General features: G+C 50.7%; 1 protein-coding gene across 1 annotated transcript in view; it reads left to right on the top strand.

Annotated features, from left to right (window-relative positions):
* The first annotated feature begins 910 nt into the window (after positions 1 to 910).
* The window catches only part of CAPN15 (calpain 15), a 100224-nt gene continuing 73767 nt past the window's right edge, over positions 911 to 27367 (top strand). Inside the window, exon 1 of the mRNA XM_044979931.1 lies at positions 911 to 1124. The gene's annotated coding sequence lies outside the window, so the exon portion shown is untranslated. The remainder of the gene's footprint in view (positions 1125 to 27367) is intronic.

Raw genomic sequence — 27367 nt, 5'->3', positions numbered from 1 at the left:
GGTTCCGGGACCCGCCGCCGAAGTGCCCCGAAGACCCGCGGCTGGGGCCCCCCCGCCGCCAAATTACCGCCGAAGACCGGGCTGCACTTCGGCGGCGGGTCCCGCTTCGGCGGTAATTCGGCGGTGGGGGGTCCCCTGCCGCGGGTCTTCGGGGCACTTCGGCGGCGGGTCCCGGAACGGAAGGGCCCCCCGCCGCCAAAGACCCCGGGCCCCCGGAATCCTCTGGGCGGCCCTGCACGTGTCCCTTTCCCCCGGCACAGTTATGCAGCCACCGCTGCCACCTTCTCTCCTTCCCTGCCTGTTCCTCATCCCAGGACCTCCCCGACCCCCCCTCTGTGCTGGCGATTCCCCGGTGCAAGTCGCTCTGCTGCTGCACCTCAGCCCTGGTGTGTGGGGTCAGCGCCCAATGGCTCCATTAGCCGGACCCCCTGGGATCGGGGCGAGCCGGCTCCAGGGGCCGCGTGGGCGCTGAGCCGCCGAACTCTGCAGCGCCCACTGCCGGCGGTGGGCGGCGCTGCGGGCCGCTCGTGGCCAGCTGCGGGCGGCAGCAGCCCCAGGTGAGTGCACGGGGACGGGCTAGGAAGCTGCATACCAAGCGCAGAGCACCATGGGACTTGTAGTTCCCACCTTCGAGTCCCTCTGCCCTCCGGCCCCCATTCTCGCGCCTCATCCCCAGTATCTCAGGCCAATGGACCTCCCCGGTCAGAAGGCCTCCCTGGATTCGGCGCTGTAGCCGCGGCCTCAACACACCCACTGTCAGGGGTGTCAGTGTGCCCGAAGGGACTACAATTCCCACAATGCTTCGCTTTCCCCACCGGCTTCCGCTCCGGCTTCGCAAGGCCCCCCGGGGCTTGTAGTCTCCCTGAGCGATTCACCGCGGCTCTTACGCTGTTTCCGCGACGTAGCCCCTTTGGTCCTCTATAGGTCGCTGCGCTGCGGAGTTGGCGTAAGGCCGGGTTTCTGGACTCCTGGGCAGGCTCTGCTTGAGCTTCTCATTGAAGGGAGAGGAAACAGTTTCCGAAGCAGCTGGGAGCCGTGAAGGGAGGGGGTCAAAGTTACTCTGCCCGGGGGAAAGTGAGGGGCCCGGGGGACGCGAGCAGCAGCCCAGCCGCCTCTCGCCAAAGGTAAGTGCCACCCGCGGGGGAGGGGCGCAGGGGCCGGGGAGCCCCTCTCCATGGAGCGGGGAGGGCGAGGGGCCGGGGAGCCCCTTCTGTGGAGCCGGCCCGAGGATCCCCCTATGGAGCCGGGCGGGGGGGACGACGAGGCGCTAGGGAGCCCCCCACTCCATGGAGCCAGGCGGTGCAGTCCCCGCTCCTCAGGGAGCCGGGCGAGTTTGGAGGGTGGGCAAGGGTGGGGGCAGGGAGTTCTCTCCCCAGGGAGCTTCCTACAGCTGGAAAAGGGGGATCCTTTCTGTAAAACCATTGGCTAAAAGGAGGGAGTGGTCAGCAAATGGGGGGCAGCCCGTCTACAGCCTATCGAGCTTGCTGAGCCCAGCTATGAAAGGGGGGGTCCCCCAGCATTCCTACCCAGGTAGGAATAACCAGGAGAGAAGAGTGGAGCTGTATCTTGCTCTGAGCCTATCTAGGAGTGCCCCCCCCCATGTCTAACTGGGAATGGAGAGTGAAGGGAAAAGGGGTGTGTGTGTGTAGGTATATGTGTAGGGGGTGGGTGGGTAGTCCTGTTCTGGCTGGGAATGGGTCCAGTGGGTGTAGGGGGCAGTGGTATAGCTGGGGTGTCAGGTTGGATCATTATAGACAGGACAATAGAGACTCTCTCCTCTTGTTGAAATAAGGTAAAAGCTAAATGAACTGGGAGAGAGGAGGTTTCAGGATGAGTGAGATGTTTGCTGCTTGAAACCCGCTGACTCTCTTAATCACCCTCTCAGAAGCATTTTAAAGCCCTCTGGAAGGTTGGGACTGAAAATCTTGGCTTTCGTTGGCTGTTTCTAATTCACACTCAACTGATACCTTGTCAGGCCCCGTGGTTTTTGTGCTTTTTATTCCTCAGGGTATTTTGCTGTGCTTTGTTCCGCCTCTTGTAAATAACAACCACTCCCTTACCTGCCCAACCTCACCTGTCACTGCTCAGGGACCTGGCCCTGATGTGCTGTGTAGTAAGGGGAGTGCTCTTTGTAACAAACCACAAGGTAGGCAGAGCCACTGGGCTCTCTTCTACTAACACCTGGTCACCTTACATGAAGAGGAATTTTTAGCTGGATTGGCAAAGTAGATCCATTCTGAAAGCTGGACTGTCTCAGATCGGTGGGAACAGCTTCTTAATAGCCAGGATAAAATATGGATTAGAAAACCTGGATGCAGTCCTATATAGGAATATAGTCCAGTAAATATGGGATCAACAGGCAGCACTGCTGAGGCTGAGGTTGTAATTATTGTTGTATAATAGTGCATATGATGAGCCTAAAATTATGCCTATCCCCTTAATATCTCTGACTTTATTTAAAATTGGAGCCAGGTTGCTTAAAAAAAAGATCCCATGGAACCTTAGTGAATCCCTCCTACTATAATTAATTTATTTATTAATGCTTTGTACTTCTGCGGTGCATTCCAGTCCCTGAGTGCTTCAGAAACAGGGATGAATTTAGCCTCCCAATCTCACTGAGAAATGGGGAAGTATTGTTCATGTCAGGTTATATCAAGGAAACGGAAATACAGTGTAGTTAAATGACTGCCTGGAGGTTGAACAGTGAATCTGTGGCAGAGCTAGGAAAAGAACCCAGAAATCTTGCCTCCCAGTTGTGTGATCTAACCGCTAGAACAGGACTCCTGTCACTATCTGAAGCAGGGTCATGTGTTCAAGTGTTTAGGTGCTATTGCCTGTTTGTTGTATCCACCTGTTGTCACCTGTCTCTCACTGTAAGCTCTTCAGGGATCTAGAACAGTCTCTGTGACCCCTTGGTGTTACTGTACTACAAATAAGACTTAAATACATCACTGTAAGTCTGATACAGGGCTCTTTCCTCTAACCAAAGCCTCTGTTATTTAAATAACTTTCATATGCCCTTCTTGCATTCAGACAATTGAGTTTTACGTTTCCTCCACCTTGCTAAGCCTGAAAGCAAATTCCATGGAATGATTGTCCTGTATACTAACTGGTAGACAAGATTACACACATGCGTGTTTAAAAATGCCTTTTTTTTTTATTTCTACAACAGGAGAATACATTTGTGCTTGATATTCTGTAGGCTTTTCTCCACGATATGCGCTAGTGCCTGTGAATAGCCAAACATAATGAATGGTTTTCCTTAATGTACCTACTGCACATGCACAGGGATGTTATCCACTGATGGTGGGAGATAGTAATGGTTTGTTCAGGAGTTACCAGAGGCCCTTCTATTAATGTGCTGAGACTTAAGGCTAGGTTGGGCAAAGTGTAGACCACAGCTGCCTTTTAATACAGACTGGGTGGCCCCAAGAGTCTTAAGCATCCTAGAATACAATGCTACTTACTAATCTGAGTGACCAGATCACAGTGTAGCAGTGCAGGTTGGGACCTGTAGTTCCTAGGGGTTGCCTGTTGTGTTAAAGGCAAATCTGGTTGCCATCTGTTCATTGTATGCATTAGGTGTGGCGTTTTGTAAATGGTAACAGAAATCTGTAAGGCCAGGAAATCATTCGCCTTTCATCTTGAGACATGCTGGGGACCAGCTGCACTGAGTCTGCTGGATGACTTCCTTTGCTGCTGCATTGTGGGACCCACTGGCACGATAAACAGCAGTAATCAATTCGCTCATGTCTGAGCGTGATCCCGCATCGTTCAAGCCAATGGGAGTTTTCCCATTGACTGACATGGGACCAGGATCGAATCCAGTTTGTGATGTTAAGAGATCAAGAGTCTAGTAGCATACTGGGCAAAGTGATTTGCATCACCCAGCTTCATTTGGGATGTAAACGTTACCCTGTATTGAACTGATATGTGGAATCCCTGAGTACATATGAGATCCTAATGATCCTTATGAGTAAAAGTCTCATATGCTTCACTCAACCTCTGTCAGAGCCTCGATCTCTTGCCTTTTGGGACACAAGGGATGGCCCACGGTCCCCCACCACTTCCCAGATGTTTGGGGGCTGAGAGGCCTTTGATTGCAGTCGTAGGTTTTTATGTATTTGTATGTGTGTTCGGGGGTGTCAATTCATTGGGGTGGGAAGAGCAGTCTTCCCTATTCTGATGACTTATTGTGCAGTTAGGGAGGGAGTCCAGGATGTGCCAGGCGCATGTTGTCTTTGTAAATCCAAATAAATATTAAGCCCTGGAAAAGTTTGAAGTACCACTAAAAGGGTCTGGCATCCTGCTAAAGCTTGGGGCTGGCCCTGTGTTACTGAGGTGCTGGACTGATCCATGTAGGCAGCCAGCTATCCCTGGCGCACAGACAGGCGTGAGTGATGGTACGTGCTGGATCGTGTGCGCACTGGGGCGTCCTGAGGACACCATTTATCTTTGCTCTGAATTCCTCCTACTTTGGGAGTTTAAGCCCAGCCCTCGGCGTTACCTCAGCACTGTTTGTTCTTGTGGCAGGCTGGAGTATGTATGGTATAATCGGCTTTGTCATGTGGAAAAGACTTCACTGGGTTTTGTCAAGAGGGCTTTGAGCAAGTTTGCTGGGTTGCTCCTCTGTGTGTCTGTTGATAACGAGACTGTTGAAATCATTGGGAAGGGATATCCTGGTAGGAGTTGCCAGTGCCTCTCCCCTGAGTTATTGGCACCTACAAGCACAAGTCATATTCATATCCTAGAGAGAGAGATCAGGCCAGATCTGTAGCTGCTGCAAATTGGCATAGGTCCACTGAAGTCAGTAGAGCAATGCTAACTCTCACTCACTAAGGATCTGGCCTCTTGACTTTGGGGCATGTGGTTATTTTAAGTTAGGCTAGAACAAAATGAATAGACATTTTTCCTCTCTTCCTTTCCATCTAAACCCTGTTCCCTTCTCTGCTTAGTCCCATGTCCCATCATGAACTCTTGCCGTGCATGGGGGGAGATGGGACCATTCTGAGTTGCTAGCATCAGAGCCCAGTGTCACTTGGGAGGAGAGGGAAAGGAATGGAGTTCAGGACGTTGATTGCTCTAAGCTAGTAGCGTTGGGTGGTAGCAGTAGCTAATATCTGGTTGATGGAACTAGGGGCACCGTAGCTCTGACAAGGATGTGTGAACATGGCCCAGCTTTGAGAATCCCCCTGGACAAAGCAGATCCTGCTTGTAATGTAGTTCAGGCAGATGAGTAAAGGTATCCTCCTTGGCTTTCTTTCACTAATCTGCCTCCTTCCCCCTGCCATCCCAAATGTAGCTCCATGAGATGTACTTCTGTGAGGCTGGAGTGTATTGTATATGGCTATCAGGTTTATATTATATATGTGAGTTTTTATCTTTGCCTTGGACTAGAAGGGGTGGGGTGGGGGTGGAGCAGAACAGGCTACCAGTACATTGAGTCCTGGGTAGTCTGGAATGCCTTTGCTTGTCTAGTGTTTGGTGATCACTATTGAGGAAGCAAAGGCAGGGATAGGGGCCTGTGCATAACTCTGCCTCCCCCAACCTCTCCCACGTATTAGAGGCTCTTGCCTTAGTGGATGGAAAATGCCACAGTGGCTCCCTAAAGCCGCTTGTTGTTCCTGAGTTAAAGGATGGCGAGGGTGGGGTGTGTGTCTTTCCTCACTGTCCAGGGAAGAGCAGCTGCCTCTCTTTTTGGGTTGGAGGACGGGAATTGAATCCAATCCAGAGAAGTGGGTCACCAGCGGCAAGAGGGATTTTTCCCCCTGCCTTTACATCACAGAGGATTGCTGTCCTGTCAATGGAGCTGATGTTTGACAGCCCAGATAATGCTTTTATATTGATGTAATTAGCAGGCCCTGGGGTTTGTTGTTTGTCTCAGGGGCACCCTGCTTTTCACTCTAAATCTCCTAAATACAACAGTAGGGACTGGAGAGCTGCTTCCGGGGGACAGGAATGTGTCTGCGGCCTTTCCAGCACCATTCGAGCTTTTGGAAGGTCAAGTCCATCGCCACTGAGACTTCCTGGTGGGTTTCTTATTGCCATGCATCCTGGGCCTTCGGGAGGAGAACAGCATCTTGCTTCTTTTGGGACTGGCAGGCTGTTTCTGAAAAGCTTGAGATGATCACGTTTCACCTCTGAAATCTCAAGCTGAACATTGGACCTTTCTATCTACATTTCAAAGTAATGATGATCAGCCCTGTGTATGGTCATTCCCATCCAAATGGATCCTGCAGCACTTTGCTGATGTTGTGTGGCTGTGACGTGTATACGTCAAGATATAAATTGCTTTGTTCACCATTGAAATGCGGGTGATTCTGGGACAACACGTAACACCTGGTTAATGGTGCGCAGCAAAACTGCGTGAGCCTTTGGATGGGATGTGAGGAATACTGTATCCATGTGAAAATTCAGGCAGGCCAAATTGAATGGTCCAGGCTGGAATTATGCCAGGACAGTGGGATTAATGGTTCTCTTCTTAAAAAACTGCAGTGGAATCAGCAAAGACCACAAATGGCCAGGACCTCTGTTTTTACTCCCTTTGTGAAAGAGCACCCCCTAACACCTGCCAGCAACATAACTGACTGGGAGGGAAGAGTGCCACCTACTGAAACCCAGCCAGCACTTCCTGCAATACCTAGGCCTGGTCTACACTAGGACTTTAATTCGAATTTAGCAGCGTTAATTCGAATTAACCGCGCACCCTTCCACACCAGGAAGCCATTTAATTCGACATAGAGGGCTCTTTAGTTCGAATTCTGTACTCCTCCCCGATGAGGGAAGTAGCGCTAAATTCGACATGGCCATGTTGAATTAGGCTAGGTGTGGATGCAAATCGAACTTAGTAGCTCCGGGAGCTATCCCACACTGCACCACTCTGTTGACGCTCTGGACAGCAGTCCGAGCTTGGATGCTCTGACCAGCCACACAGGAAACGACCCGGTAAAATTTGAATTCCTTTTCCTGTCTGGCCAGTTTGAATCTCATGTCCTGGTTGGACATCGGGGCGAGCTCAGCAGCACCGGCAACGATGCAGAGCTCTCCAGCAGAGGAGTCCAGGCAATCCCAGAATAGAAAGAGGTCCCCAGCATGGACTGACCGGGAAGTCTTGGATCTGATCGGTGTGTGGGGCGATGAGTCTGCTTTCGGAGCTGCGCTCCAACAAACGGAATGCGAAGACCTACGAGAAGGTCTCCAAAGCCATGACAGACAGAGGATACAGCCAGGATGCAATGCAGTGCTGCGTGAAAGTCAAGGAGCTGAGACAAGGCTACCATAAAATCAAAGCGGCAAACGGACGCTCCGGAGCCCAGCCCCAGACATGCCGCTTCTACGAGGCACTGCATGCCATTCTCAGTGGGTCTGCCACCACTGCCCCACCAGTGTGCGTGGACTCTGACGAAGGGATAGTGTCGACGACCAGTTCCTCGTCGACGTTCGCAGATGGGGAAGATGAGGAAGGAGATGAGGAGGGGGAGGCAGTCGACAGCGCTTACAACGCTGATTTCCCCGACAGCCAGGATCTCTTCATCACCCTCACTGAGATCCCCTACCAACCCTCTGCAGCCGTTACCACGGACCCTGAATCAGGAGAAGGATCAGTCGGTAAGTGCTTTAAACAGGTAAACTTTTATTATTAATGGAACAGGAAAATAGACTAGGCGAACAGACGGTCTACATGCAGGGGAATGGAACAGGAATCTTCCGCGGAGATCTCCACGAAGCTCTCCTGGAGGTAGTCGAAAAGCCTATGGAGGAGGTTCCTGGGGAGAGCTGGCTTATTGGGTGCTCCGAGGTAGCACACTTTTCCGCGCCACGCTCTCAGCTGGTACTCCGGGACCAGTGCCTTGACGAGCATCGCAGCATAGGGCCCTGGCTTGTGCTGGCTTTCATTCAGCATGCGCTCCCTGTCTCTCCGTGACACCCTCCTCAGGGTGATCTCGCGCGCAGACTCCTGCATGGAAGTAGAGTGATTTGTGTACTATTACTATTGGTAGTGCTTCACTGTTCCTTAGAACAACAAGAAGCGTCACTTTAGAGCCACGTGCTGGAGGCTACAGAGTGGCAGCATACAGGGATCTTTTCCAAGGGAAAACCGCAAGGGGGTGGAACAGGGGCAGAGTTTATGCTTTCAGGTTTGCCTGCAGCAAGAGGACAGAGCTGGACATTGACTTTTAAGCAGCCAAAAGCCTTTGGCTTACCATGCCTGGCTGCTCCACGGATTCAGCTTTCCTGCCCCGCTTGTCTGGTCTGCAGTGCAATACCCCAGGCAATGAAAGCGAATGCAGATAAATCGAACTTTCCCTGAGTGAGTGCTCAGGAGATAGGTGCCGTCCATGGTCTGGTTCACAGGCAATGAGTAGACTGTTTCATTTTTAAGAAAAGGCATCTTTGTAAGCAATTCACTCCCTTTTCCCCCCTCACACAGCTGCAACAGTATCCCGACCTGCTCCACCATGCCCCTCACAGAGGCTGGCGCAGATTAGACGTCGTAAGAAAAGGACCCGGGACGAGATGTTTGCAGAACTTATGGGCTGCTCCAGAGCAGAAGTGGACCAGCAGAGCCAGTGGAGGGAGAACCTCACACAGCAGCAGCACTCACACAGCGAACGGGAGGACAGATGGCATCAGGAGGACCAGCAGGCGACTCAAACGCTGCTTGGACTACTGAGGGAGCAAACGGACACGCTCAGGCGCCTTGTCGATGTTCTGCAGGGACCGCAGGCAGGAGGACAGAGCCCCCCTGCACTGTGTCTGCAACCGCCCTCCCCCGCCACACACTCCAATACCCACCTCTCCCAGAATAACAAGAAGGAGGGGTACTAAGGGCTGTGAAAACTGTCACTGCACCACAGCGGACTGCTAAATTACCCAAAAGTTCTCAGTCCCTGGATTTTGAAAAGTTCTCACCTTTACTGTGTTGTCGAGTATTAAAAGTAGTTTGCTGTTAATTACTGTTTCTGTCATGTTTGTTTGCTGAAGACTTTCTGTGAAGGGGGGAGAGGGGTTTGGTAATTGCATAGGACAGTCACCATGAACAGGGTACAGACATGGGGGCAAGATCAACAGCAGGTTACTCACTGAGTGCAGTCACTAGGCATCCTGGTCAGTCTGTGAGGTGTTTTTAATGTTCTGTTCATAGGCGGCAGGTGCCCTGCTCCAGGTATACTTGGAGGTGGGTCTCTCCCCCGGCCCAGCCTGGATCGGGCCCTGGCCCACGCGGGTCTCCCCCCGCCCCGTCAATTCCCTGCCTGGAGCAGGTCCCAGTGCCCACCTGCCACCCCTCCCCCGGCGTGTCGTCCCCCCCTCCCCCCGCGCTGCGTCCCTACCTGACAGTAGAGCGGCTACCGGCACAAATGCTGTCTGCTGCCCCAGGGTATTAGCGCCTGCCATCCACAAATGGCAAGGCAGGTTGCCATCACCCTGCCCTTCTACCGTTGCCCTGAGGCTCCACAATGCCCCAAACCCCCAGCCCCAGCCCGCAACCCCCTACGCCTCCTCCCCCTTCCCACACACCCCTCACCCCTTCCTACGCCCCCACCCTCAGCCCTGAGGCTGCACCCAAACTCCATCCCAAAGCCTACACCCCTCACCCCTTCCTGCACATCCTCCTGTAACCGTCCTCCCCCCAGAGACCGCTGTAGGAGCAGTAGCCTATCATTCCTAGAGTCTAGAAGCGGTCTCTACATCACTGCACACCCTACCCACCACAGTCCGCGTCCCTGTTTCAACCCTTTGACGCGAAATCATTATTAAAGAAAAGGTTTTTAAATAACAATGCTCCATTACCTTTATTTTTACACGTGTGTTGGAAGGGGGCAAACGGGGTGAACGGGGTATGAGACTGCAGAGGAGAGTCAACAGTAAATGGGTAAAGAAACAGGGGCAGGTTCAGCTTCTCTGTAAAGCAACTGGACAGTCATAGGTTACCCTGCTCTCTGAGGAACCTAGCTTTCAAAGCCTCCCGGATGCACAGCGCTTCCCGCTGGGATCTTCTAATCGCACGGGTGTCTGGCTGAGCGTAATCTGCAGCCAGGCGATTTGCCTCAACCTCCCATCCCACCATAAAGGTCTCCCCCTTGCTCTCACAGAGATTGTGGAGCACACAGTAAGCTGCAATAACAATGGGGATATTGGTTTCGCTGAGATCCGAGCGAGTCAGTAAGCTCCACCATCTCCCCTTGAGACGTCCGAAAGCACACTCCACCACCATTCTGCACTTGCTCAGCCAGTAGTTGAAGAGTTCCTTCTCACTGTCCAAGGCGCCTGTATAGGGCTTCATGAGCCAGGGCATTAGTGGGTAGGCTGGGTCCCCGAGGATCACTGTAGGCATCTCCACATCCCCAACAGTTATTTTGTGGTCCGGGAAGAAACTACCTGCCTGGAGGTGTTTAAACAGACCAAAGTTCCTGAACACACGCGCGTCATGAACCTTGCCCGGCCACCCGACGTTGATGTTGGTAAAGCGTCCCCTATGGTCCACCAGTGCTTGCAGCACCATTGAAAAGTAGCCCTTTCGGTTAATGTACTGGCTGGCCTGGTGGTCCGGTCCCAGGATAGGGATGTGAGTCCCATCTATAGCCCCACCGCAGTTTGGGAATCCCATCGCGGCGAAGCCAGCTATGACGACCTGGACGTTTCCCAGGGTCACTACCTTCGAGAGCAGGAGTTCAACGATTGCGTTGGCTACTTGCATCACAGCAACCCCCACGGTAGATTTGCCCATGCCAAAGTGGTTCGCTACTGACCGGTAGCTGTCTGGCGTGGCAAGTTTCCAGAGGGCTATGGCCACTCGCTTCTGCACTGTCAGGGCTGCTCGCATCCTGGTGTCCTTGCGCTTCAGGGCAGGGGACAGCAAGTCACACAGTTCAAGGAAAGTGCCTTTACGCATCCTGAAGTTTCGCACCAATGTGATTCATCCCAGACCTGCAGCACTATGCGGTCCCACCAGTCCGTGCTTGTTTCCCGGGCCCAGAATCGCTGTCCCATAGCATGAACATGACCCAGTGCCACCATGATCTCCACGGCGCGGTGTCCCGTGCTTTCTGACAGGTCTGTGCCAGTCTGAGACTTCATGTCCTCACCACGCTGCCGTTGCCTCCTTGCCCTATTTCTCAGCATCTGACTGTTGAAGAGGTGTACGATAAGGTGCGAGGAGTTGACAACGGCCATAAGCGCAGCGATGATCGCAGTGGGGCTCCATGATCGCAGTGGAGTGCTGTGGCGTCCGCGCTGTCACTTATAACAGGAAAAGTGCGCAAACTGATTTCCCGCCGGCGGGAGTGACGGTTGAATGCTGACAGTTACCAAGGACCACCCTCGACACAGTTTTCCCCCCCAGCATGCATTGGGGGGAAATCCCAGAATTCCAATGGGCAACGGGGAGTGCGGGAACTGTGGGATAGCTTCCCACAGTGCACCGCTTCCAAAGTCGACGTTTGCCCCGTTACTATGGACTCACACAGTCGAATTAGTGTATTTAGTGTGGATACACAAATTCGACTTCATAAGGTCGATTCCACAAATTCGACTTAAGTTGATTCAAAATAGTCTTGTAGTGTAGACATACCCCTAGACATCTTGCATCTAAGGCCTGGTCTACACTGGGTGGGGGATCGATTTAACGGTACATCCAGACTACCCGCCGTATGGGTGGGTAGCGATTGATTTTTTTGGGGATCGATATATCGCGTCTCATCTAGACGGAATATATCGATCCCCGAACGCGCTCCCATCGACTCCGGAACTCCACCAGAGCGAGCGGCGGTAGCGGAGTCAACACAGGGAGCCACGGACGTCGATCCTGCGCCATGAGGACCCGAGGTAAATCGATCTAAGATACGCCGACTTCAGCTACACTATTCATGTAGCTGAAGTTGCGTATCTTAGATCGATACCCCCCCCAGTGTAGACCAGCCCTAAGATACGCAACTTCAGCTATGAGAAAGGCATAGCTGAAGTCGGCGTATCTTAGATCAACTTAGAAACACTTACTTCGCGTCCTCGTGGCGCGGGATCGATGGCCACTGCTCCCCCGTCAACTCTGCTTCCGTCTCTCGCCGTGGTGGAGTTCCAGAGTTGATGGCAGAGTGATCGGGGATCGATTTTTATCGCGTCTGGTGTAGATGTGAAATATCAATCCCCAATAGATCGATCACTACTCGCCGATCTGGTAGATGTACCCTAAGTATCAGCCCAGCCCAGTCCTGCTTAGCCTACTGAGAGCTGACAAGATCATAGCAGGCCTCACCACTTTGTTTTCAGCCACACTGTTTTCCTGCCTGCTGAAAATCTGTCCATCCTATAAAATAAGGGTTTACATGGAAGCTAAATCATTAAATGCTCTGCCAGGTGACATATTAACTAGCTTGTGTTTGTGCAGCGCTGTTAAGATATGAAGCCCTATTATTCAACCTGAGGCAATTGGTTTCCTTGTGGTGGCAGGCAAGACCGTTGCGCTGTGCTGTGCACTTCTCTCCCTGTCAGCTCTGTTTTCCCAAACGTCTGGAGAATTGAAATGGACAAGGATCTTGCTCTCAAATTCTTGTCCATATCAGTCTCCTGCCTGCTTGTAAGATCAGAGCAGACAGGCAGAGTAGCAAGACTGTGACATACCCACGTGCAACCCCCTGCGCCCAAGCACAGTTAGGAGGTGCGTATGTGCACACACGCTTTCAAAAGTGATGTGGAGCCCTCTATCCCGATACCATCACTTATGCTGCATATTATCATCGAGCATCAATCTGAAAATGTCTCATTAACTGTGAGTTAGTGGCTATCTTCATGAGGAACAGAAATAAATAGTTTTGGAGCTTGAGTTGGCATGGCCTGTATATCTGGCTGTCTTATAAAAGATACACTCTAGGTTAGCCAGAAGATACTGGGATTGCTTCAAGAATCACTGGATGACATTCTATGGCCTGTGCAAGAGATCAGGCTAAGATTCATAGATTCTAGGACTGGAAGGGACCTCGAGAGGTCATTGAGTCAAGTCCCCTGCACTCATGTTCGCAATGGTCCCTTCCAGCCTTAATCTATGAACTTGTACTGGGCCTCAAAGGCTAGAGGAGTTTCTTGCCTGCTCAGCATCACTTTTAGCATATCTCATAGACTGCTGGTTAGATGCTATTAGCAGTACCTACATCCAGCTTGAATTCATGCGGTGGGTCTGATTCTCCATTGCCTTGGCATCTGGCATCCCATGTGCCTGTGCAAAGTATCCGCAAAACACTACGAAATAAAATTCTCTGCTTGCCTGCGCTGATGGTTGCCCACTTTGCACAGGTGTAACTGATAGCACAAGGTGGAAGGCAGGTGCAGAAACATGCCTGTAATTTTAAAGATAAACTGTTGTAAAGTTTTGAGAGGTTTTTTTAACCGCCCTGTACGATTCACAAAGTATATACATAAAAGTATGTAGCCTTGTGGTTTTAACTCTTATTCACTCCGCAGACCCTGAGCTGCAGCTGTTCTAGTGTGTCTGTGGGACACTGGCCACTCTGAAATGTAGATTAAAAGAGCCAAACAATTACAAACAGGGGTTCTTCGTGACTTTGTCACAGGGGTTATAATTTCTCATATGGTGTCTCAGCCCAAAGGAGACTGGGAGCGGGGCTGGGATAGGAGGGTGGGTTTTATTAAAATCATTTGAGCTGGTTTAGAGATTTGAGAACATGAGGGAAATGCATCTTTTTTAAAATAGCTGTTTTTTGCAGTAGGATAACAAAAATTAACCTTTAAACTTCAAAGCTTAACAAGCGCATTTAACCTATTCAGAGGAATCTTTGTTCATACATTTCTAGTAGATGCAATTGCTAATGACACATTGGCCATACAGAATAATTTTCTGTTACTGTATTTGAACACGCAGGCAGTGGGACCATCCGGAGAGCCTGGTGGGCACGTACGGATCCCTCCAGAGATCCTGCCCCTATTGCTGATTGTAGGAAGCTGCCCAGAGTCCGTATTGTTAGGATCCTGCTGAGTTTTCTAGGTTTCAAAGAGCCCTCACTGAGCGAATGGTAGCAGAAATGGTAACAGAACAATGAGGCGACAGCCCGTTCTGAACAGAGACCAAAAGTCTCTGTGTAACCCCTAACCACAATAGATAGGCTCCTGTTTCCAGGCAGCTTCAAACACTGATGCTGTAAGAAGCCCCAAAGCCTTCTGGGAGTTGTAGTTCTGAAGAATCCACAAGCATGGTGAGTGACTTAAAAATAAGGAGTGTATTGTATGCATTGGTGAGGTGCTCATCAGCATGGTATCTCAACGATTGTTTATTCATATTCGTTTTCCCTCCATTCACCGACTCTACACCACTGTCAGTTGGTGCTGATCCTAGCAGACGGTAGCTGTCATTTAAGCAGCATGCCAGATCCTCAGCTGGTGTATCTGACATGCATTGATTAAGGTGGCACTTTGCTCGCTTACACCAGCTGAGGATCTGGGCTATAGAGTGGAAACCAAGACCCAAGCCACTGGTTCACAATCCTGTTCTATTCTTATCATGGAGGGCAGGAGGGGTTCTGTCCTTTCTCTCCCCATCCTCCACATCCCTTTTCCCCAGTATAGTCTGCACTGCCTCCCCTTTTCCCTGTCTGTTTTCTGGCTTTCTCCCTTTCACTCTTTGGTAATTCTCCCTCCGTGTATCAGAAGGCTCTGTGCTGCTGGGGCTGGGTTGCGTGTGCTCTTGTGACCAAAGTGGTGTTGCAACAGCGGAGGAGAGAACCTTGGCCCAGTGGGATGATGGCCTGAGCTTTGCAGCCTTATAAACTGGAGCTGCCCAGGCAGTTGGCTGTGTCAGAGGCCATCTCCAGAACCAGGAGGGCAAGCAAGTGCCTTTAAGGAGCTCCATGCTGCTTTGCCTGGAGTCACCAGCATATGTGATATTTCCAGCTTGGGGAGCAGGGCCCACCGGTGGGACAGCGATGAGAAGTGGAAGGGGAAGATGGATCCAGGGTAATGCAGCTCTTGATGCTCCTTTTCTCCACCCAAGGAGTGGAGGTGGGTGTGTTTGGGCCGGATTTGCGCCTTCGGGTTGGCTTGGCTGCTCTTTCTCTAGAGGACTTCTTTCTTGGCCAGCCTCACATCCCAGTGAACTAGGAACATGGCTAAGTTGGGCTTATTCTGATCTTCCCTTGCAAGGATCCCTTGCCTTCAGGCCCTGTGTTGGAGGCAGACCATTTTCAGGGCCTGAAAGCTTTACTCTGGATGCTGTCAGCTTGTCAAAGAGGGGAAGCCTCCAAGATACCTGGAGCTTTGTAGCTAAGAACCAGGACCTTGAACTGGCTTTGGAATCAAATGGCGAGCTGTCAGACTGCAAGGGGTACCTGTGTGAGATGCTCTCACCAAGTCAGCCCGCTGCATGGACAGGGTGGAGTCTTCATGTGGCCTTGGCATCCAGCTTCAGGTGAAGAGTTGGGGTGATTCAGCCTGGGTCACTGAGACCAGCTTTGGGGTATAATCTCCTGGCCACTTACAGGCATCTTTCACTACAGCTGTCTGAGGAGCAGTGATGACCTGGAGGCTGTGCACTGCCTTCACAAAAGGTGGGCAGGTGCCCTTGGAGGGTGAGGTCAGCCCCCCCACATGTTGCCTGTCATACCCCCTTCTAGTCTACTGCTTGCACCCCGTGCCAGTGTGCCCCTTGGGCTACTGCACAGACCCAGCTGTGTGGTCTCCTTGCAACGCATGCAGCAGCCTCTGTGATCACCTTCTGTTTGGTGTGAGTTGCAAACTCAACTCTTGTGTTGTGACTCCCATGCCTTATTGTCATACAACTTGTTTTCCAAAGTGAAACTCTTCTGCCTGTCACTGGGTGTGGCGGCCACTACGGTGAGAGAGAGGGGGCTGAGACAAGGAACTACTAGTGGAGTGATGCAGAGTGACTGCATGTCTAACCAGGCACCTGAGTGTGACATCTGCAGCAGGTGATCTCTGAGCTGCTCTCTTAAAGGCACTCTGAGAATCTAGGGGGTTGGTCTTGGAGTAATTGTGGATTCCTTCCCCACCCACTTCACAGGGGTCAGCTGCTGGTCACCTCTGTATTGTGTGTTTCTCTTAGAGGGAGACCCTAGCTATAGTACAATGCCATTGCTCATGCTCTGGTCTGGATAGCCACGCCCACTCCCTGAAAGCCTCCATGTTATTTTGAAGTCTTGCCTTTTAGGAAGTCATCTGTTCCCCATATGACTGTTTTCTTTGTTCATTGCTGCTGTGCTGGTTAAATGCTGCTAAGGCTTTGTCTAAACACACCAGTTATACTGGTGTTGTTAAAGTGGCACAACTCCTGAAGGGTGGATACAGTTACACCAGTATAAAAGTGGTTACATTCCCTGTATAGCTATTCCCATTTGGGAAGGGGAATAAACTGCATTAGTATACAGCCGTTTTATACTGGTATAACTGCATCCACACCAGGGATTGTACCTGTATACCTATTTCATTAAGAAATCACTAAGAACTGAAATAGTTACACCAATATAAAATCTGTGTACTGGTCTACAGTGGTGTAGACCAGACTCTTTTTGTACTTTATAAAGAGAGGGCTGGTGTCTGGGTGTGTGTGTGTATAGACACTTGAGCAGTTCTCAGTTATTCCGATATCTTTCTTTTTTTGGTTTGTTTCTAATGCAAATACCAAATAACAACCTACTGCCTGTTGACGCTCATCCGACCTCTCCACCTGCTTGAGGCCAGTTCCGAAACACTGGCCCTCCAAAACTTAGGACAGTGAATTGGAAATTAGGACACAGTAAATGACTAGTTCAGGGAAACTCCAAACCCTGTAACCCGGAGGAAGGGTTCTCGGTAACTTTAGCTGGCTAACTTAACTTCTGTAAGTCTTTCATTCCCTGTGTCATGAAAGGAGGCTTGATAAAGCACCGCAAGGGCTTAAGAGCGGCTCTGTAGAGGGCAGGGATGCAGTACGGATGCTGTGCGTAGCCCTTGTCTCTCACATCGCAGGATACGTTCTGTAGGTGAGATCATAGAATCATAGAATTCAAGATCAGAAGGGACCATTATGATCATCTAGTCTGACCTCCTGCAAGATGCAGGCCACATAAGCCGATCCCCCCACTCCTTTAGCAAGCGACCCCTGCCCCATGCTTCGGAGGAAGGCGAAAAACCTCCAGGGCCACAGCCAATCTACCCTGGAGGAAAATTCCTTCCCGACCCCAAATATGGCGGTCAGCTGAACCCCGAGCATGCGGGCAAGTCTCTCCAGCCATACCCTCTGGAAAAAGGTTAAGAATATCATATCATTGACCCATTGTACTATTTACCAGTGTGGCACTTAATTAACCTATTGACTAAGCCCGGTATCCTATCATACCATCTCCTCCATAAACTTATCTAGCTTAATCTTAAAGTCATGGAGGTCCTTCGCCCCCACTGTTTCCCTCGGTAGGCTGTTCCAGTATTGCACTCCCCTGATAGTTAGAAACCTTCGTCTAATTTCAAGCCTAAATTTCCTGACTGACAATTTATATCCGTTTGTCCTCGTGTCCACATTAGCACTGAGCTGAAATAATTCCTCTCCTTCCCTGGTATTTATCCCTCTGATATATGTAAAGAGTGCAATCATATCTCCTCTTATCCTTCTTTTGGTTAGGGAAAACAAACCGAGCTCCTCAAGTCTCCCTTCATACAACAGGCCTTCCATTCCTCGGATCATTCTAGTGGCCCTTCTTTGTACCTGTTCCAGTTTGAATTCATCCTTCTTAAACATGGGAGACCAAAACTGCACACAATACTCCAGATGAGGTCTCACCAACGCCTTATATAACGGGACTAGCACCTCCTTATCCCTACTAGAAATACCTCGCCTAATGCATCCCAAGACCGCATTAGCTTTTTTAACGGCCACATCACATTGCCTGCTCATAGTCATCCTACGATCAACCAGGACTCCTAGGTCCTTCTCCTCCTCCGTTACTTGCAACTGGTGCGTCCCTAGCTTATAACTAAAATTCTTGTTAGTCATCCCTAAATGCATAACCTTACACTTCTCACTATTGAATTTCATCCTGTTACTAATACTCCAGTTTACAAGGTCATCCAAATCTCCCTGGAGGATATCCCGATCCTTTTCCGAATTGGCAATACCTCCCAACTTGGTGTCGTCCGCAAACTTTATCAGCCCACTCCTACTCTTGGTTCCCAGGTCAGCAATAAATAGATTGAATAGAATCGGACCCAAAACCGAACCTTGAGGAACTCCACTGGTAACCCCCCTCCAACCCGACAGTTCCCCCTTCAATACTACCCTCTGCAGTCTCCCCTTTAACCAGCTCCTTATCCACCTCTGGATTTTCATTTCAATCCCCATCTTTTCCAATTTAACCAGTAATTCCTCATGCGGTACCGTATCAAACGCCTTACTGAAATCCAGATATATTAGATCCACTGCATTTCCCTTGTCTAAAAAATCTGTTACTTTCTCAAAGAAGGAGATCAGGTTGGTTTGGCACGATCTACCTTTCGTAAATCCATGCTGTAAACTATCCCAGTTGCCATCGGCCTCCTGCTCCGTAACCACTCTCTCTTTTAAATTTTTTTCCATGACTTTGCATACTACAGATGTTAAACTAACAGGCCTGTAGTTACCCGGGTCACTTTTTTTCCCCTTCTTGAATATAGGAACTACATTAGCTAATCTCCAGTCAAACGGTACAATCCCCGAATTTAGAGATTTATTAAAAATCATCGCTAACGGGCTAGCAATATCACTCGCTAATTCCCTTAATATTCTAGGATGAAGATTATCCGGGCCCCCCGATTTACTTCCGTTAAGCTGTTCAAGTTTGGCTTCCACCTCCGATACCGTAATATCTACCCCCATATCCTCATTCCCATCGGTCCCTCTATCGCTATTCCTTAGCCCTTCATTAGCCTCATTAAAGACCGAGGCAAAATATTCGTTCAGATATTGTGCCATTCCAAGATTATCCCTAATCTCCACTCCGTTCAAAGTTTTAAGTGGTCCCACTTCTTCTTTCTTGGTTTTCTTCCTATTTATATGGCTAAAAAACCTTTTGCTATTGGTTTTAATCCCCTTCGCTAGGTCCATCTCCACCTGTCGCTTTGCCTTTCTCACTGCTTCCCTACACCCTCTGACCTCAATAAGGTAGGTTTCTTTGCTGATCCCTCCCATTTTCCACTCCTGGTACGCTTTCTGTTTTTTCTTAATGACCCCTCTGAGACGCTTGCTCATCCAGCTCGGTCTAAAACTGCTACCTACGAGCCGTTTTCCCTTTCTCGGGATACATGCCTCTGACATCTCCTGCAACTTCAACCTGAAGTAACCCCAGGCGTCATCTGCCTTTAGATCCCTAAATATGTTAGTCCAGTCCACTTCCCTAACTAGTCGCCTTAGTTTAGTAAAGTTAGCCCTTTTGAAATCGTAAACCCTAGTCTCAGATGCAATATTGATTATCCTCTCATTTATTTTGAAACGAATTAACTCATGATCACTCGAGCTAAGGTTGTCCCCTACAACTATTTCCTCAACAAGGTCCTCGTTACTCACCAAAACCAGATCTAAAATGGCATCCCCCCTCGTCGGTTCAGCAACCACTTGATGAAGGAATTCATCAGCTATCACGTCTAGGAAAAGCTGAGCCCTATTATTATTACTAGCATTTGTTTCCCAATCTATATCCGGGAAGTTAAAATCCCCCATGATCAAGCAGTTCCTATTAGTGTTTACCTCCTTAAAAACATTAAAGAGCTCTCTATCCGTCTCCAGGCTAGATCCTGGCGGTCTATAGCACACCCCAATCACTATCCCGGGTGAGGCTCTAGTAGTTTTCTTCCCCAATGTGACCATTGCCCAGACAGACTCCATATTATCCATTGCATTGCTAGTTATTTCATTACATTTCACCTCATTATTGATATACAATGCTACTCCCCCACCTTTACCTTTGCATCGGTCTTTCCTAAACAGCACATACCCTTCCATACCTGTACTCCAGTCATGGCTACCGTTCCACCATGTTTCGGTTATTCCTACGATATCCGGTTTCAATTCTCGGACCAAGAGCTCCAGTTCCTCCATTTTATTACCTAAGCTTCTCGCATTGGTGAACAAACATCCTAATTTTTGCTGTTGGGCTCCTCTCACTCTTTTCACCCAACTCGGTAGGGACACAGTACTACCAGCATGACCTGTAGATCTAGTATCCGTCCCCCCCCCCCCTTCCTTACACCTGCCTGTCCCCCTCTGGCTATATCTGTTGTTATCTTGTTGTTCTCACTCCCAATGTATAAATTTGGCGTGGAGAGCACCAGGACCTCTCCCAACCGTCTCCCCCCAGTGTCTAGTTTAAAGCTCTTTTAATCAGATGAGCCAGCCTCCCTCCTAGAAGTCTACTTCCTTCCCTACTTAGGTGGAGCCCATCCCGTGAGAACAGTTGTCTGTCCCCAAAAGCCTCCCAGTGCCCATACATCCCAAAGCCCTCCTTGTAACACCACTCCCTCAGCCAACTGTTAATTGTCACGATTCTCTCACCCCTTTGGCGCCCTTCCCTAGGGACAGGTAGGATCCCACTGAAGATCACCTGAGCCTCAATTTCCTTGAGCGTCTTACCCAACCTGGCATAGTCTCCCTTGATCCTGTCTAGCGAGAATCTAGCAGTGTCATTCGTTCCCACATGAAGGATGACCAAAGGGTTCTTACCTGCTCCTCTTAGGATCCTTTTCAACCTCAGGTCCACATCCCGTATTTTAGCGCCCGGTAGACAGCACACCCTTCTGTTCTCCGGATCGGCCCTGGTCACAGGCCTGTCCAACCTTCTCAGTATGGAATCCCCAATCACGTAGACCTGCCTTTGCCTGGGGATAGTGCGGTCCTCTAACCTATCCCCCGTCCCCCCTCGTTGCACGCTCCTTCCATTCCTATCATCCCTTGTGGTTCCCCTTAAGCCATCCTGTAACCTCCCTGGGCCCAAACTTGGTGCTGCCTCCATAGACTCCTCCCCTCTTTCTATGGGACTGGCCGCTCGTCTCTTTTTCCTTGGCCTCCCACCGTCAGCTACCACCTGCTTTACCCCTTCCTCATTCTCCAAACCTTCAAACCTGTTCCTTAGCTCTATTTCTCCCTCACTGGCTCTCCTTTTCCTCGGCCTGCTTCTCACGGTCACATGCTTCCACCGCCCATCTTCCTCGTCTGGCGGTCCCCCCTCGTTGGCCTTAGCCCCTGCTCCCCCCTGTGCCCCTGGGCGTTCCCCTTCAGTTACTGCTTGCCATTGCTCCATCAGCTGCTCGAACCCCCTTCTATTCTCTATCAGGGTTTCTACCTGCAGCTCTAGGCCCTGGATCTTTTCCTCCAGCAGCTCTATTAGGCGACACTTCATGCATACATAGTACTGTTCTGGGTCCCCCGCTAGAACCAGGTACATACCGCAGCTCCTGCATGCTCTCATCCTCGGTGTATCCTCCACGGCTTGGCTCATGGCTGCTGCTGTCCCGGCCTCGCTCGGTGCTTGTACCTGGGGAACACAGGGGACACGGCGCCGCCCCCTTCCACCTCCCCCTGCAAACTCCCACTCAAACCCCCCTGTTAGCAGCCCTGTTTGCTGGCTCCTGTGCCACTGCTCGCATAGATATTGCTACCTGGCTACCACAGGATTTTCTATAGAACCCATCACACTGGCATCCAAATGTTTCCCAGATGAACTAGAACTAGATCTAGATCTAGATCTGTATTGCCTAAGGGATAGTATCAGAGGGTGGGATGCCTACTTCTTCCTGCTCCAAGATCTGGCTCTTCCAGTCCCTGCCTGATGCAGCTTCCCTCTGGTGACTGTGGAACTCCACATCTTATAGCAGCTCTTGGCCATGTCCTGTGTTGATGGGCCAGCCCTTCATCCACTTATCTCTGTGGCTTAGCTGGCATGCAATTAACATACACTCCCTTTACCCTGTGGAATATCTTGAGTTTTGTACAGTGCCATGGAGTGCAATGTGCTTTAAAACCTTCACTGAAATACAAACCATACTTGGGATCACTCTACTCACCATGGGGTGGCCTATTAGATGGGTTAGAGGAGGAGTGGGGAAATAGATGATGCTGTATAAAATGTAGCTAAGATTTGCTCATCTCATTGATGGGGGTGATCCTCGACTCGGGACTTCACTTCCCCCACTGACTGTCAGGGCACAGAGAAAGGCGTGGTTCTTTATTCTTTCTTTATTCTGTTCTTTCACATAGTTTTCTGGTGAGTTATGGTTCATGGTTATTTCCAAACGTCATGGCATTAAATGACCGTAAGAGCAGTCAGTTCAGAGAGGGCACATAGTTTGTAAATGGCAATAAATACACATGCTCTGTCTTCATTTTAGCATCACTTTCATCTGGCTTTGCCTCATTATTGCTCTAGCCGCTCGCCCGTTGGTGCTGCCGTACGGAAAGATGGTGTCAGAAGCAGTCATCGCACTGAATCACAGAGATCCCATAAAGCGGATGGAGTGAGGAGACAGTGCCTCGTTCTTACTCATGTTTATCTCTAGCTGTGAATGTCCAATAACAACAATCCTACCCTGCACAGGCTGGCACAGCCTCAGACGGGAGGATCAGCACTTGACCAATCAACACCCAACTGTAGCAGAAAAGAGAAACTGTTTGTTTTCTGGCTGCGGGGGAAATTCAGAGTTAGGATAAACCTGTCTAAAAACAGAGGAAACTTGTGTGTGCATCATCCAAGAAGTGTTACCCTGGTGAGAGTCTCGCATGCTTTCCTTCCATGGAATCTTCTTGTTAGACTCTGATGCCTATTAAATATATAGCACGTTTGTAGCACACAACTTAAAGCTTCCTGCTTATAATGCAACTGTTCTCAGTAGGCAGACTGTAAAGGTGAGGCAAGCCGCTGGGCGGACCGAGATGATAAATGGTCTATTGCAAGGATTATAAACACAGAGGGGGAAAGGTTCTGAAAATTTAGACCTTCTCATAAATGCTTGCAGAGATTGGATGCTGTGGCCTGGCTTGTCTTTCTCCTCCTCCCCCCACCACATGAGGCACCTGTTTAAACTACTGCTGTGTTGCTAATGAGACCAGCCATGCCAGTTCACATGCTATTGTTAACTCTGTGCTTAAAATCTATCCACAATTGGCTAATAAACTGGAAAATATGAGCAGCCCTATTGCACCTCATTGAAGTAATGTTAATTGGCTTAGTAGAGCACCGAGCTTCCATAGTGTTTGTTTTTTGAAATTTGTGTACACTCAGCCCTGCTTAATCGCAGTTGGCTTGCGATCTCGGTGCTTATTCAGATAAAATGAACTTCCTGCTCATAAATCAATGACAGAAATGGGTGCTGGGATTAGTTGCCACTTAAAAGGACACAGTCAGTCGCTTTTTTGTAGCTTTTAATTAGGATTTTGATTTCCCTTTCAAATCTGTATAATCCCCTGTCTTGAAGTTTGTTAGGCATGATAGATTTACTGTACCTGATCAGAGAGTTGCTGTCTAGCCCTGGTGTCCTGCTTCCAGCTGTGGTCATTACTTGTCTTTTCTTCTGTCTACAGCATGGTGAAGTGGAAACTTCTTTGACCTTAGCAGCAATGAGTTGATTCCATGAAGCTGGCTTGAAACTGCTGTTCCTATTGCTTGTGACCTTTTTGTGTGTGTCATACTCTGATTCCACTCCCTCTGTGTGAATGTATTAGGAAGTGGTATTCAATGGAGCTCAAGCCAGCCTGGCTCTTGGCTTGCGTCCCCCCCCTCCCCCCCCAAGGTAGTCCAGAAACAAATCCCCATGATCCCAGGTTACAGGGAGTTCAGATGTGGAACTGAGAGATGTGGCTTTATTTGGTGGCATGTGTGTAGCTCCTATGATGTTAAAGGGATGGTTTTAAGTATGTGGCTCTGGTAATTGCCATTCAGTGACCCCACATTTGATGTACTCTGTAAAAAGGATCTTTCCTGGTAACAGGGACCTGAGCGCTCTCTTCTTGGCACATCACCACCAGTAATAGATTCTGCAGGGCAAATTTTACCCTCCTTTACAGCTCTCTACAAGAGGTACTTATCTGCCCCCCATTACTGTATTATCTGAGCACCTCAAAATCTTTACTGTATTTATCCTTGCCCTGCCTCCCAGGGATGTTGCAGTTCTGTTGTCATCCTCTCTGTGCCTTAGTTCCCCCTCTAAGTGACTTGCCAGGAGCACACAGGAAGTTTGTGGCAGAGCACGGAATTGAACTTTGGTCTCTGAAGTCCCAGGCTGGTATCCTAGCCATGGGGCCATCCTGTCTCACAACCATATTGATGTCCCAAAGGTTGTATGGGCTGTGAGGGGGTTTGCACAGCTTTGTAACTGATCAGAAACTATCAACAACATTGTTTACTGATGCACAGTGATCTGGAGTCTGTCCTTTCCCTAGCTGTGCTGGCTCTGCAGGATTAACAGGAGGAAAGGGCAGTGAAAATGTTGTTTTTTGTCACCAAGGCAGCAGTTACACACAGGGCGCTGACTGTACAAGGAAGTGTCAATTTCTACCTGGCCACTTTTCAATTGAACCGCCCTTAAGCTGCTGCAGCTGCCAGCAGGGAAGCCCACGGGGCCACCTATTGTACTGCAGGACCATTCAGACTGCTGTCACGACCATGGAGTCTCAGGGCCTTATTTCAGCCTCAAAATATAGGGAGGAGAGGGTTTTATTGCTTAAACACTTTCCTGCCATGCTAGGGAGGCTGTTTGCTTTCTCAGTCCAGCAGCTGTGACTCCCTAAAGGCATCTGATGATGGAAAGGAACGTAGTTGTTTCCTCCTCCCACCACAGTGTAGCTTCTTATTGAAGTCCTATCCACATCCTCTGGAAAGCACACGCTGCTTCGCACCCATATGGCATCTTTCAGCCCTGGCCCAATGGAGCCGAATGCCTACTTATTTTATTTACATTTCCCCCTTCCCATCACTCCCCTACACACTCAATAGACACTGATACACACATACATCACATGCCTCTGTAACATCCCCTTGATCGCTGTGTGTGACCCTCTCCTTACCTCTATGATCCTCTTACATTAACACACATGCCACTGTGTTACTCTTACAGTCATACAACCCTGCTTACACATACACCCCCTGTAGCTATACACACAGCACTGGATGACTCCATTACACAAACACTCTTGTGTTGCTATACACAGCCCATCACACACATTACTGTGACCCCCTTACGTGCACATCCCCAGTAGCTGTGCACTTCCTTATACCCCTCACTCTGACCCCCCTTCCACACACACACCCTGTAACTATATACACATCAGTGTGTGACCTCCCCTTTCCGTATACCCAGGAGAGGATTTACCATGAAACAGTGCAGTGGCATGGGGCCCCCAACAACCGGGGGGCTCCCAAAATGCAGGACAAATATCTGACAACCTGTCCTCAAGTCCCAGCCGGTGGCGCAGGAGGGCGCAGGCAGGCTGCCTGCATGCCGTGGCTGCTGGGCCCACGCTGCTCCGGGAACCGGCCAGCTTCTGGCATGCAGGCAGCCTGCCTGAGCCCTGCTGTGCCTAATTTCACTAGGAGGGCGGTGAAGCACTGGAATGGGTTACCTAGGGAGGTGGTGGAATCTCTATCCTTAGAGGTTTTTAAGGCCCAGCTTGACAAAGCCTTGGCTGGGATGATTTAATTGGTGTTGGTCCTGCTTTGAGCAGAGGATTGGATTAGATGACCTCCTGAGGTCTCTTCCAACTCTAATATTCTATGTCTCTGTGCATCCCTGGTAGGGAGGAGGCGGTGGCTCCATGCGCTGCCCCCGCCCTGGGCAGCGCATGGAGACTCGCTGCCTCCCTCCCCCCAAGGGGTGCGCAGAGATGTGCCAGCAGCAGGGCTAAGGCAGCTCCCTGCCCACTCTGCTTCCCTCCCTCCCTCTGTGCCACTTTGTTCCCGGAAGTGGCCGGCATGTCCTTGCGGCCCCTGGGGTGTGCGTGTGTGTCTCTCCGTGTGCTGCCCTCTCCCCTTCCCGAGTGCCGACTCTGCAGCTCCCATTGGCTGGGAACTGCAGCCAATGGGAGCTGCGGGGGTGGTGCCTGTGGGCAGTGGCACGTGGAGACCCCCTGCCTAGGAGCCGCTGCCAGAGGGCTGTGTGTGTCGGTTGCTTTGGGAGCCATGTCACCCGAGGTAAGCGCGGCCCCCCAAACCTCTGCCCCAGCCCAGAGCCTGAACCCCACCCTCCAACCCAGAGCCTGCCCCCTGCACCTCCACCTGCACCCCCGCCCCAATCAAGGTACCTCACTTTATTTTAATTTATTTCCCATTACTTATAATAGAGGAGGAGGATGAAGGGGGGGGGGAAATGAAAAATGGGGAGGGAGGGGAGAGAATGTTCTTTCTTGGCTGGGTCCTGAGGGGGGCCCCTGAAATAAAGCTGGGTGTAGGGTCCCACTAACTCTAAATCTGCCCCTGAGCACACCCCCAGTAGCTGTGCACATCTTTACATCCATCCCTGTGTGACTCCCCTTGCAGCACACCCCTGGTAGCTGTGCACTCCCTTACACCCCTCACTGTGTGACATTCAATTGTGCAGGCCTGACATACACCCCCTCGACGCCCCCCGCACCACGCTTTGTTTCCAGGGTGGTGCGCAGCTGGCCCTGGGGCTGGGCGCATCTGCACAGGGCTGGGAAGCACTGTGCGAGCTGTGAGCCATCCGCACCCTGGGCTCAGCCTGCGAGCACCGCGTTGTGGGGCCAGCCCGACGCTCTCCCGTTTCCTCCTGCCGGGAGCGAGTGTCCGGCGCTGTACGCTGCTCTTCCTGGGAGAGGAGTAGACGGCCGGGGGATCTCTCGTGCGGGACGAGGTGGCCGAGCAATTGCAGCTGCTTTCCCCGAGGCTCCACCTCCCCCGGCTGGCACACAGTTTGGGGGGAAGAGGGTGCAGCCGAAAGCTGGGTGAGCGGAGCCACCCCACCCGGGCTGGGCAGCAGCGGGGCGAGCGAGGCGGGGGTCAGTGCGGACCACGTCGGCTGTTGCGTTGCCCCGGGCGCGCTGTCTCCCTAGCGGGGCCACTCTTCGCTGCGAGCCCTGGAGCCCTACCAGCTGCCCACCGGTAGCTCCGGAGCCCGCTTCGCTTTCCTTCCCCCGAGCCACTGTGTGAGCGAGAAGCGGAGCCTCGTGCATGGCTTGTCTGGATCGGCTTTGCAGTGGTGTGACCCCGGAGCGGGCACTGCTGCAGCGATCCTGCTGATCTGCTCTGCTCTTAGGGAGGCTGCTGCTGGTGGCTTTGGGGAGGGATGTGTGAGGGGGTGGTGATAGGTGGGTGATGGGGTAATTTACTTCCAAAAATCAAATCAGTTTGTTTTGAAAACAGTATTTCTGGAGCAATTAACTTCACCACTCCAAACC

Source organism: Mauremys mutica, chromosome 11 (genome assembly GCF_020497125.1).
Source record: "Mauremys mutica isolate MM-2020 ecotype Southern chromosome 11, ASM2049712v1, whole genome shotgun sequence".
NCBI classification, from domain to species: domain Eukaryota; kingdom Metazoa; phylum Chordata; order Testudines; family Geoemydidae; genus Mauremys; species Mauremys mutica.
This window is presented reverse-complemented; position numbering and strand designations above follow the sequence as displayed.